Source organism: Cryptomeria japonica, chromosome 1, assembly GCF_030272615.1.
Source record: "Cryptomeria japonica chromosome 1, Sugi_1.0, whole genome shotgun sequence".
Taxonomy (NCBI): Eukaryota; Viridiplantae; Streptophyta; class Pinopsida; order Cupressales; family Cupressaceae; genus Cryptomeria; species Cryptomeria japonica.
Window position 1 is genome coordinate 113,250,345 of NC_081405.1, and position 13,925 is coordinate 113,264,269.

A 13,925-nucleotide genomic window follows, 5' to 3' on the forward strand; every position below is an offset into this window, starting at 1 on the left:
TCCAATTGATAAATTGATTCATAATTATCAATTGGTTAATTAGAAAGGGCTTTAGCATAATGAATAAAACTGATTAACTAGAGGGAAGACACAATAATTAATTAAGTAATGCATAATTACTAAATTAAAGGTGCTTGGGATAGCTAAATTCAATTAATTAGATTAATCAAATTTAGGTGTCTACAATAATAACAATTTTTGGCAAAAAATGATCCAATAATATGGCCGAGGCTATGGTTGCTTGGAAAGTTATAACTTAGTTAGCTAAATCTTTGGGAGTTAATAATATAGAAATGAAAAGAGACTCTAAATTAAGTTAATTAGAAAGGGCTTTAGCATAATGAATAAAACTGATTAGCTAGAGGGAAGGCACAATAATTAATTAAGTAATGCATAATTACTAAATTAAAGGTGCTTGGGATAGCTAAATTCAATTAATTAGATTAATTAAATTTAGGTGTCTACAATAATATTTTTTGGGAAAAAATGATCCAATAATATGGCTGAGGATATGGTTGCTTGGAAAGTTATAACTTAGTTAGCTAAATCTTTGGGAGTTAATAATATAGAAATGAAAGGAGACTCTAAATTAATAATATATATTCTAAAAGGAGAGATCAAAGGACCTTGAGAAATAAGATCCTTGATGGAAGATAGCATAAAAACCTTAAAGAGCTTCCTTCAAACCGAAATCCATCATGTTTACATTGAAGAAAATGCAATTGTCGATTACCTTATGAATGAAGGCCGGGAAATTCAAAGTTGGAGCCATTGGAATAGTACATATACCCTGCTAAATATTCAAAAGATGATTTGAAATAAAATTAATTTTTATTAATTGTATTAAGTGTGAAGTTATGTTTGAGATGAGGTGTGAAAAATAGGCTTGGCAAAGATAAAGCTAAAAAGGCTAGTAACCCTTCTCCTCCAGTTTATGAGTTGCTTATGGTTACCCTACAAAAGTGTAAAACCCCTATAGACCTTCTTGGGTCCTCTAGAAAGAAAAATATGAAAGGGATAATGATTAAGGCTATGATGGGAATTCCTATAGGTAGGGTAAAAATTAAAAAAAGGCAGCTAAGGAAGAAAGACAACAACAAAGGAGCCAAGGGTTCATGACATCATACTGTGTTGATGGACAATTAGGGTTTGTGTTGTTCAACATTAGGAATCCATTATGTTGTTGAATACTTGATGTTCTTTGATGAATGTTTCTTTGTCTATGTTGTTCCTCTTGTAATGGGATCGAGACCCTTTCCCTACCAATCTAATAAAAAACAAATATTAATATATCATCACCTATTCTTAATTCCAAAATATATCAAATTTAAAATACACATCAATATTTTAATTATTAATCTGAATACTTTATTCTTAATTTATGTTTCCACCTTTAATAAATATTACAAAAATTATATACTTTACAATTTATTAAACTAATGAATCAAAATTAATTATATAGTCATTACCTATTCTTAATTCCAAAATTTATCAAATTTCAAATGCACATCAATATTGTGAACTTACACTAATTATTGCTTTTTTTATCATCAAAGGGTCGAGGCTGATAATATTATATATATAATTTCTATAAATATATAATTAAAGCTATAACCATTCTGATGAAACATACCCTAAAAAAAATTATTTGATTTAGCCCAGAGATCATTTAGGGCATAAACCGAAAAAAAAAAATCTTCAAAAAACAATCTTTCGCTTAACCAAAAAACTATTTCTAACTAGACTGAAAATATTAGAAGAAAAAACATTATAACCTAACCCGACCATGTATTGCCTCTATTATGCTAGAGAATCAGCTAGCAGGTGAAGAAGGTCCTGGAGCATTCAAAGTGTCCACCCATTTGACAATCATTGGAATCCGCTTGCCAATCCAAACTGGTTCTTCTAGTTTTGGGAAGCAATCGATCACTTCTAGTGGTTCTAGACCCCCATGAGCCATGACATCTTTAAGTTCTAATTCCCAATCTACCAACCTTTCTATAGGATCAAATTCTGAAAAACCATGGAATTCAAGATAGTTCTTAATCCAATTTTCTTTAGTAATTTTTGTAAACTGAAACAGGGCTCAAAGGAAATTAGCATTATCCTTTATCATGAATTCACTTGCTTTGAAACATTTCTCATCCTTAAATTATAAAATGGGAAACCTAGGTGGTGGTTTTCCATTTCTGATCATAACGTTGTAGTCCAGAGGCATCAAAATTGTCATAACATTGTAGTCCAGAGGCATCAAAATTGTCTAGTTCTAATCAATGTTCTTCAAGACATAACTCAAATCTCCTAGTAAATATGCCTTGAAGAATTTCCTACATAATGTATTTACTTTATTATTTGGTAGCCTGAAATGGAGGAGGGTGGCAATGAACACCACTAGGATCTCCATGTTAACCCTATACTTATGTTTGGTTTTAATGAATTCATCACAATTTTTTTTTTGGATGCTCTAGTAATGACAAAATGAGACTCATTGAGCACCTCCTTCATTCTTTTTCTTTGATTTTGCCAATAAAATCCATTTGCCTTCTTGATGAGAGAAGCCTAATTGGGGAATCCATTGTTTGTGCTCCTTTCTGGCACTTGCAAACACACCGAAATCACCAAAGACAAGTCGCAAAGATGAAGCCCTAAGCAATAGAAACTTTGTATATGAGAAGACAAGAAGGATGAATGATGTTTGCAGAAGCTTGTTGAGGACTCAAAAGGACACTTCAAACTTAGCAAAGACCAAAGAATATGACAACACCCTATGCCAATATGTCATTCATGTCCTTTCTATTTAATGGTCTTACAAAGTAATTGATTACCAAACTTAGTGGAAGCCTCCAACTAAATAGGCTCTATATCTACTGCCAACTTCTATTTACTATTTTTAGAAGCTTTTCATGAAAAAGATTTTAATTCTTTACCATCTCCGCCAATTTAGATAGGGTCTTTTCTACTATGCTGGAAGGTTTGTATCTATCATCTGACAAAAAACTTAAATACTCCATCCCATGACAACGACATCCAATTTTTAAAAGGTGATCCACCATATGTTTTTTGGCTTTCCTTGATCTACGTCAAAATCTATAAAATATTTTCTGACTAAAACCACTTCCGCTAATTTTCATTTATCATCCCAATCAAAAAGGTGACAATCAAGTTTTGAAAGGGAAACCTCATATTTTTGTAGCAGCTGTCTTTTCACCCTAAGATGCCAACTGTTGGATACTACATAACATTTTTCATCATCTACTTTGAAATCCTGCCTTTGGGATTAGCTAAACATAAATTCATAAATTATTACTGAATCTATCCGTAAGAAATTGTAGTAAGAAAGAATGAATCAGTCTCTTTATGGATCATTAATCTCCAAAGGCTTGGAACTCTAATATATTTCTCATTGAAGCCATCTATTCCCCTATTTGCTAAGTGATTTGCCATTCTATTTGCTTCTCTAAAAAAGTGGTTAATAGTAAAGGCTTCAAAGTTTTTAAGTATTGCAAAGGCTCTGCTTAAAAACTAATTGAGTCTCTAATTTGATGTGTTATCGATTCTTAAAGCATTGATTATTATTGTTGAATCTCCTTCAACTTATACTTTTTTAAGGCCAAGTTCCTTAGAGATAGCAAGACCCTCAATAGCAGCTTGAATTTCTACAACATTGTTAGTATCCTATGCTGGAAATTTATCTTGTTTAGGTTCAATCACTCCATCTGATGAGTGAATTATGCATCCTACTCCAGAGGCCCCTGAATTACCTTGTGATACCCTATCAAAATTCAATTTATACCATCCTTCCTTTGGTGGAATCCAGACCAACAAAACTCTTTGTATAACTGCTTCCTCACCCCCTTTCCCAACAAAGGGATAAATTTTTAATCCAAACCAATTTCCTTTCATTTTTCTATCACAACAAGAAAATTGAGACTTTTTTGACATATGTAATGTGAATCTACTATTCACAACTTCTACAATAGCCACTTCAATTTTATTCATAAAACCTTCCCAAGGCAATTTTTTCCCTTGAAAAATTCTTTTGTTTCTTTCCTTCCAGATTTCCCAAATTAAAATTGAAGGTGAAGAGATCCATAATAAATTTAATAGGCTTGATGAATAGAGATTAGCCCAACTTTTAAATAGACTCAAAATGCCATTTGGAAAAGTAGAGAACCATCTTAGTTTGGCGCATAACCATTGCTAACATTTGGAAGCGAAAGAACATGTCAAGAGGATATGATTTGTAGATTCTTCTTCATTTTCACATAGAACACACATTGATGAGCCCAAATAACCAATCTTCTTAAACCATTCTGTTATAAATTTCTACCTTGCAATGTTGCCCAAGCAAAACACCTCGCTTTAGGAAGACATCTTTTGTCCCAACACAGAGATACAAGGATTTTAGTTTTCTCAAAGTTCTGTTTTTGAACAATTGCATCATAGTCAGCCCTTGAATTATATTTCCTTGAATTTTCCCCTATCCAATTGATTGAATTACATCCTTCTTCTAATACTAAAGATATCTTCTTAAGTATTTCCATTAGAGTTTTAATTTCTGCCCTATCTGCTGGTAATTCATCAAGACTTTTCCATTTCCAACCCATCGAATGATTCTCAACGACTATTTCAATATAGTCTCTCACAAATTTGCCCCACCTATTTTTTGGAACAGCCTTAAGGTTGTTTTGCCCCATCTCTTTGTCTATAACCGGGTAACCACCCTATGAGTTTGACCAGAAGAGAGCTTTACCTCCATCCTTCACAATCCATGAAATGTGATTTGTGATGAGTTTTCTGCAATTCAAAATAAAATTCCAAACCCTAGAACCTTTTGGAGGGATTTTGGACTCTAAAGATTCCTTCTAAGCTCATGTCATCCAAATATTTCCCTTTTAGAATTCTTACCCATTTCCAATTGGAGCCCTTATAAATTTTCCAGATTATTTTTGCTCCTAAAGCTTTTTTTGCCAAAGTTGGTTCCTTAATCCAACACCCCCCAAGGATTTGGGTTTAAAGATCTTTTCCAAAGCTATCAAGGCTATTTTTCTTTTCTCAGTTATTCCTTGACAAAAGAATGCTATCATTTTCTCTAAATTTAATTTGTCTCCTATTGAAAGGGATAGACAAGACATAAGATAAATAGGGATAGATGAAAGAACTATCTTCAATATTATAATTCTACCTGCCCAAGAGAGCCATTTTGTTTTCCAGGACTCCATTTTTTTATCCATCCATTGTCCCATCGGATCCCAAACTTTGGTTGATCTTAAAACCTTATCTAAGGGTAGGCCTATAAAGACAAGACAATTTCCCTTCCTTAAAGCTTAACTAAGCAAGAATCTGATGCTCTATTCTTGTTTTCACATTAAAAAAGAAGACCTATGATTTCTCTTGATTTACCTGTTGGCCTGAAGCTGAAGCATATATTCTAAGAATTTTCTTGTATTTGATTGCTTCTTTTCTATCAACTTGTACAAATGACATTGTGTCATCTGCATATTGTTGATGAGTGACAACCTTGACTATGTTAGTAGTCTTTATTCCTTTGATTAGGCCATCCTGTTGATATTTGCAGAAAGTTCTACCCAAAGATTCTTCTATGATGATGAAAAGAAAGAGAGAAATAGGGTCTCCCTATCGAAGACCTCTAGAGGTATCAAAGAAACCTTGAGGAGATCCATTTATTAGGACTGAGAAATGTGGAGTAGAGATGCAATATAAAATTAAATTGATCCACATTTTTCTAAAATCCAAAAGCCTCTAAGCATTTACATAAGAACCTCTAGTCAACTTTATCATACGCCTTACTAATATCAATTTTCATGATCATGCTTGGATGCTTGTTGATTTGAATGGAGTGTTTAGCTTCTTGGGTGGTGATAACTCCATCCAATATGGACCTCCTTGAGACAAATCCAATTTATTCTTCTAAGATTATAGATGTAAGAACTTTCTTCAATCTATTAGCTAAGACTTTTGAAAAGATCTTGTAAATGGAATTACAAAGGGAAATGGGCCTAAAATTCTCCAAATTAAGTGACTTCTCTCTCTTAGGAATCAAGGCAATGAATGCATTATTGATCTCTTTCAAGAATATTCCTGAATTTCTTGCTGCCTCTAAGGATTTGGTCACTCATTCCTTAAAATGGGCAAACATTTTTGGAAAAAAATAGGCTAGGAATCCATTTGGCCCTAGAGATTTATCTGGATGAAGTTGATTAAGTGCATTTTCTACTTCTTGTTTGGAATTTTTTTATTGAGCATTGAATTATCATTTGCTGATAAAATACTTGGAATATTTCTCAATAGCTCATTTTAAGAACCCAAATTTCACCTGTCCCAGTTGTTTAAGATATCTAAGAAGAAAGACACTGATTTTTCTGAGATGGCATTCGGGTATTCTACCATATTACCTTGATCATCTTTAATCCTCAATAATTTTATTGATTGCTCTTCTCTGTTTAGTACTATTATGGAAAAACTTAGAATTTTTGTCACCCTCGGAAAGCCAAACATCCATAGATTTTTGCCTCCAAAAGGTTTCCTCTTTCTCTAAAATTTCTTCATATAGCTGAAGAAGCTCCTTTTCCCTGATGAACCTGTTTTGATCCATCCCAAAGTCTAAAACCTCTGTATTTAATTGCTCCATTTCTTTTTCCACTCTTAACTTGACTTGAAAGATATTTAACTTGTTTTCTCTATTCCAAATAAGGAGATTTTGTTTGATCTTTTTTAATTTTGATATAAAACAAAAAAGCTCAGATCCTTCAAACCTCGTTTCATTCCACCATTTATCGATCAGTTGGAAAAAGTCACAATTCCTCATCCACATTTTTCAAATTTAATTGGGCAATTTAAGGGTTTCTTATCTCCAAAAAGTTCTAACTGAATCAAAGAGTTCTAATTATTAAATTAAATACATAATTTTTAATTTACATCCCCACCTTTAATAATTATTACAAAATATTATATACACTACTTCAATATATTAAATTAATTAATCCAACTCAATTATACTCACTCATATACAGTTTATAACATTAACCCAACCTAAATATAAAAGATTATTTTTCTTTGCAAGACTAGAATTTTTGTCTTTTTTGATTTTCTCCATTCATGTGCTACATTCCTAAGCTGTAATTATATTTTAAGGTAATAAGCATAAATACATTTATGTGACCATCAATTTAAATTCCCTTGGTAACACAAAAAAATTAAAAATTAAACACGAAATCACTCGTTTTTAGAGTTGTTTGGCGTGGGTATGGTCTTTGACAAAGTCTGCCTCAAAAGTCCCCATTAAAATAATCAAAGTTATTGATAATATCAAATCGGCTAACTTAAATTATACGCCCTAGTGCCACTCCTTTGTCACAAATATTTATTCATAAAAAAATATTTATAGCAATTTTTTTTGCCAAATTTAATAATTAATAATGGTATCATAAAATGTAATGAGTACCTTTTTTTTCAAATTTTAAAGAGAATCATCTTAAATTCGTGTCGACTGTTTTGGTTTGGTATCTATTTTTATGAGTTTCAAAATATTAAAATTAATAGATATGATCATAACTAGATTTAAAATGTTGTAATAAGGCATTTTGTTTTTTATATTAAACAGTAGCTCAACAAGGGTGATGACCTTTTGTAGAGAGATAAAAAAGGCCACTTACAACTAGTCAAGAACAAGTCTCTGACTACAAAGGCCAAAACAAACCACTTACAACACACTAGTAGAACAACTAGTAACCCATCAAAGGCGGGTAGGAAAATCACCCACAACTTGGGGAAAGTTTGGGGAGAGGGAGAAAAACAATCTTTCCTCCATCGACGAAAAATAACAAGGCATTTCATTAATATAATGTTCTATTATTAAATTGATAAGACACAAAGCCATGGCTTAATAAGAAACTCATAGTTTCCATAAGACAAAAATCTTTCTTGAAGAAAAAAAATGATCGTTTATTCATATTTAATGGCTTGCTTGCCTTGCAAAGGCAAAGCTATATGAACTCTAACAATATGCTTACATCTATATTAATACTAGATTAGATAAGTTTGAATAATGTGATCAATGATGATACCTAAAATGCATTTTTATACCATCTGTGTAGCTAAGAAAAAATTATATTAGATGTCTGGGAAAGGTTCCACATTTTTTCCAATATAAAACTTTATTTTAATACAACGACTAGGTAGAACTTCTACATTATTGATACTTTAGAAAATAAGGGTTGCAATGCAACCTATGTCCTTGGTAAGATTGGAGTGGTGATTAATGTGTAGCTTTTCATTTTGAATTTCGATTAGAGTAAGTATTGGCCATGGGAGGAGGACTACACACACCACCAATTTTTATTTTGAGTTTTGATTGAAGGAAACATTGGTGGCCAAAAGAGAAATGCCAAAGAATCTCAAATGTAAATTTGGTTGGAAGATGTTCCATACAAACCTAGAAAATTCACAACAACAACTAAAAAATGAGATTGTAGAATCAATGTATAACAAACAATGTTTTGTGGGTAAGAATTAAAAACAAAATTGACCAATACAAAGATGAAGGTGCATGATACAAATAAAATTCTAAATCTATTAAACAGAGTTGTAGGAATCTAGTTATTTATCCTTTTCCATTGTTATTGGCATGTGTATCGTAGATTGTAAGTGACAAGGAGATGTTTTTACTCTTTAAATATTACAATACCTATTGTTTTCTACTCCTTTTTGTAATTAAAACAGACTAGTTAATATAGGCTACAAGACACCAAACTAATTACAAAATTAGTAAAATTCAACATCTCATGGAATCTTTGAATTTACTAAAGCATACAATACAATTTTTTTTTACGCAAATATTTTCATGTGAAAATCATAATTTGTATATTTGATATAGACATAATTATGAATGTATGAACTATCAAACATGCCCTAGAAATTAGGGCTTTATAAATAGACTTCCAAGAAATAGCTATAATGTTGAAAACACCTTTAGCATAAAGAAATTATTTATAAAAAAATATTAATAGGGTTGCATTGCAACTTAGGTACCTGTTAAGATTGGAGGGGTGATAGATGTGTGACTTTTCATTCTGACTTTTTATAAATTTCTCTCTCTTCTTGATGATGGATTGCTAAGTGCAATCTTAAACGTAAATTTAAAAAACATACACAGTTTATCTAGAAACACTTGCACATACTACATAGATTGTGGAAAACTCATGCCTACTAAAGAAATTACTTTTTATTATGCCTTACAATAATAGTTGTGAGTATTGTTACTTTGATTACAATAACCTATGCCATAACCGCAACAATCAAATAAAAATTTACAGTACCAAAAATTAGAAACATGATTTATTTTATTTGGTTGCTTGATATTAAAAGCAACCAAAACAAGGGGGCTGACCCAGGTACAAAACAAAGAAACAGTGGCAAGCCAACTGTTGGCAGAGAAACAACAAAATTACAGCCCCCTCAACTTTCCTCTATCAAAAGAAATAATCATTCTACACATGTTCATTAGATATATAAAAGTCTTAATAAACATTTTAAGCATTTGCCGCGTAGGGCAATAGGTAGATAAGTTCAAACATAAACAACAATTAAAACTATAAGCCTAGAGGCTACTAGGGCCGAATTAAAAAACAGAGGTCCAAGACATAGGAGTGAAGTAATTCTTTTTTCCATGGCTCCTCTTGGGGAGGAGCTTCCTAGCCCATTCTCTGGTGAGGAATTTAAAGAGGGCCCTGTAGTCATCGTCCTCCTTGCCTTTGCCTTTAATGGTACTTTCCTGCAGTAGACACAAAGTGGTCGCCGAGCAATGTATAACATTCAAAGCAAACCTGGAGACGTCTTGCAACTTGTTTTCCATGGCCTCCATTTTGCTGGTGATTTCCTGCAAATTATTAAACAAACCCTCCACTTTCTTACCCAACTCCGTCAGGTTGAGTCCTCTTCCTCCTTTATGCTGCTCACTTCCTTCACCACCATCATCTTATCAAACCTGAGGGTCGGGGAGGGAGAGTTTTTCTGGGGTTTGGGGCCGACCTCCGAACTCATGAAATTTTTTGGGCTCTCAAAAGCGTGGGTGGAGCTAACGGAGTGGGGGGTCGAGGTAGACTGAAATGGGGCCACATTCTCAGAGGGGATGAAATTCCCAGTTTCATGGGATGAGGAGGGGTCTCTTAAGGCTTTCTCAGGGGGTTTGGAGGCCAATCTCACAAAACAACGAGGGGTGTTGGCCTCATCTATAATCTCCACATCGGAATCAATCTCTTGAATTCTAACTTTCTTAGGGGTTCTAGCATCCTTAGGATGGCGTTTTTGGTTCTTCTTACTGTAGGAGTCAATTTCAGGCAGTCAAAAAGGGCTTGTATCGGGTTTATTAGTGGCAATGGCTAGGAGACAGTTTTCAGTCACATTTTGGATAAATATTGTGCATGGTGGACAAAGGGCCAGGTGCAAATTGTAGAGGCAAAGGATGAGTCCTTGGTGCAGAATGGGAAAGTCTTTTCCTTTTTTCTTGGCCTCGACAATATCTTTTGTTGGCATTTTGATGATGTTTTGATTGTCATTGATGGACACACACTTTCTTGATGTATGAGTTATGCTCAACCGGTAATTGTTCCAAATGGTATTGTGTATTATTGTATGTATAGTCTTTAGACTATCGATATTTTGTAGAAGATGTTTACCGGTCACAGATTGGCTGAAGAGCTCAAGCGGTATGGAGACCCCAAGTGGTTCGAGGATCACAAGCGGTACGAAGGACCCAAGCGGTAGTTAACTTTTGATCGGAACACTGTGATCTACCAGTCTTCATTTTTGACAACCGGTATTTGTATATTGTATTAACCGGTATTACTATGTGATGAGTTACCAACCGGTATTATTGTAATGTGTGATAAGTTATCATCCACCGACACTTTGGTGGTGATTTTGTCCGGTGTTACCAAATGTGTCTAGATGCACTGAACCTAGGAACTTGTAGTCTAATCCTATTGGACCGACATGAAATCGGATTCCTTTATAAGGTCATCATGTCTAGGGTTTGCATGTGAGATGGGTGATATGTGAGACATAGAAGAGAAAGGGTTATGTGCGATCATCGTAGAGAAGATTAGGTCTATGTGAAGAGATAGAGTGTGGAGATATTGAAGACTGAAGTAATGCTAAAATGCATTAACAATGAGTTGACAAGGATCTAATTAAGCATACTGTGCTATTGTCTAGATCATTCACTTGTTGATTACTAATATCTTCGACAAGTCTGAAACCCTTAACCGGGTAGGCCTAGCAAAGCCTTTGTAAATCCTCTAACAAGGTGGTTCACAACCCTGGATCTAAAATCCTCTAACAAGGTAGTCTTTAACATGACTTATCTCCTAACAGAGATCTAGATTCCTAACAGGATCTGTTCTGGTGAAGAACATTGTATGACCTTAACCAGTCTGGTTTCTGTTCTGCAAATAGTTACTTGTGAGTCTCTGCTCACCGTGGTTTTTCCCATTTGGGTTTCCACATCAAATATCTTGTGATATGGTGATTGTTCTCTTGTGGGTGAATGGATTGTTTGCTATTTGGTTTGCATTTATCTCAACCAGTTTATTAGTGAATCTGTTGCACCGGTTATCTGCTAAACTGTTTAAGAGTTTGTTTATAGTAATTTTTGGTATACTAATTCACCCCCCTCTTAGTATTCATCATCTTTAACATTAGATTCCAACGATTGCAACAGGAAAAAAGGAATAGAGATAAGATCTTTATTTCTAAGATGGTTAAGGAAAGGGAGGTGATAATAGTAAAAGATCACATACCGTCCTTCTAGAGTGAAGTATTTCATAATGATATACTAGTCCTTGTCCCACAGTGGCGGAAGATCCTCTTGGTTGAAGCCACTCATTCTCTTCACAGAGTTCTCCCCTTCACGAAAAAACTGGTTCAGGCTGGTGGTATCCGAAATGTGGCTTTGTTTCTTCCTTTTCCTCCCCTCCATGGACAGACTCATCGCTTGAGCGATCACCTCTTCATTAATTTCGAAGGAAATACCCCTGATGGTAACCCTTCTATCCTCCCAGGAAGCCACAAACTTCTTAGAAAATCTCTCAAAATTTCCTTTCATGCTTTCCATAAATTTATCAATCCTGCCCTCTGAACAAACAAACCACACCGCCGGCTTGGCTATAAATTCATCTATTTTGTCAGGTTCCAGTCTTATCTTGTCACGCCCATGGTCATTTCTTCCAACTTAGCAGAGTGAAAGAGAAACAAGGTATCAAAGAAACAAAGCTGAATCAGAGCAGAGGCAGAGTCGTGAAAAAAACTTAGCCAGCTCTAGGATAAAATCATACAATAAACAATGAGATTATTGCAATTTGTGCCTAAACATATTTTACTTTCACGAAATCTATTACACTTGTGTGAACCCTCAATCCAACCAATATGATTTGGCCGATCCGAGTTGTCGCCTTTATCGCCGCCAATTATATCCGTCCGGATGATAATTAGGAAATTACCATTCCCAATATCAGTACTATAACAATAACTATCATCATTATTAAACCCCCTTTGTAGCTGATGACAAGGCCATACGTAGCTACATGGCAAGCCCAACCCATGATGGGTGCATTTCCCCTCCAAATTTAAAATTTAAAATTTGGCTCTCTTCATCTGGTGATAGTTATACAGGTTCATCATTAGAGTTGGTTTTTTCGGTCTCCAAGATCTGCTTGGTGATCATCGACAGCCGATCGGGGTTCCTCTAGCATCGTAAGCCATTTTGCAGCCTTCCCACCACAGCCATAGAGTCAACAATAGCATTCCCTTCTCTGAAGATGTGGCGGATGGTGAAACCATCAAGGTTAGCCAGAAGCATCCTAGCATCCCTCAAAATGGAATCCACTTTCCAATGAGCAAAAAATCCACCACTAAACTCTTGCACAATGATCTACAAGTCGCCTTCAATTTCCAGATGTTTAATGCCAATAGCAGTTGCAAATCTCAGACCCCGGAGGAGAGCCATTCCCCCAGCTTGAGTGATAGTATGGTTCTTTAGGTTGCCCACACAAGCTACAATAGTCTTCTCCTGGTGGTCATAGATGACTCCACCTCTTGCTTGGTAGATATTTTGGGCAAACCCATCAAAGTTCAATTTGTACCAATGGGGGTTTGGGGCTAACCATTTGGTCTTTTTCTTGTTGATCTTTGCACTATTGTTGAAAACTTCAAACTCCGAGGGAAGCTTCCATAGCTCAACAATTTTTTTGTCCATCGGGTTAGGAGGATTGTGGGGGGGGGTTTCCATTTAGTCACTGATATATTATCCAAAATCATTTTGAAGCAATTGTAGAAGACTTTATCCGGGGGGGATTCAACATCTCTGAAGATTTTGTTATTTCTTTCTTTCCTGACACCCCAATAGATATGGGGAGGGATCTGCCTCCATAATTTGAGAATTAGAGGGTTGTGGGAGGGAGGTGTCCATCCAGTGACAAACTGATTAATGCTATCTTGAAAAACCCATTGCATACCACATTTTTTAAGGTAAATGGTCCACAAGTGTCCAGCAAAGGGGAAGTGGATGAAAAGATGGTCAATAGTTTCCTCTTTAGCTTTACATAAAATGCATCTATTGGAAAGTTGGAAACCCCTCCTTTTTAGATTGTCTTGAGTCAATATTTTTGCATTCATTAGGGACAACTAGAAGAAGTTGACTGTTGGGATCAGCTATAAATTCCATATCTTTCTCCAACACTCAACATGGCTAGCGGGTCTCAGGAGCTGTCTTTAAGCAGACTTGACCGAGAAAGCTCCCAACTGGGTCCCCTTCCAAATGAATCTGTCTTCCTGGGGAGCTAAGGGAATTTTGCATTCCAGCATAGATCTTGTAGCTCTAGAGCAGTGGGTAATAGGTTAGGTCGATT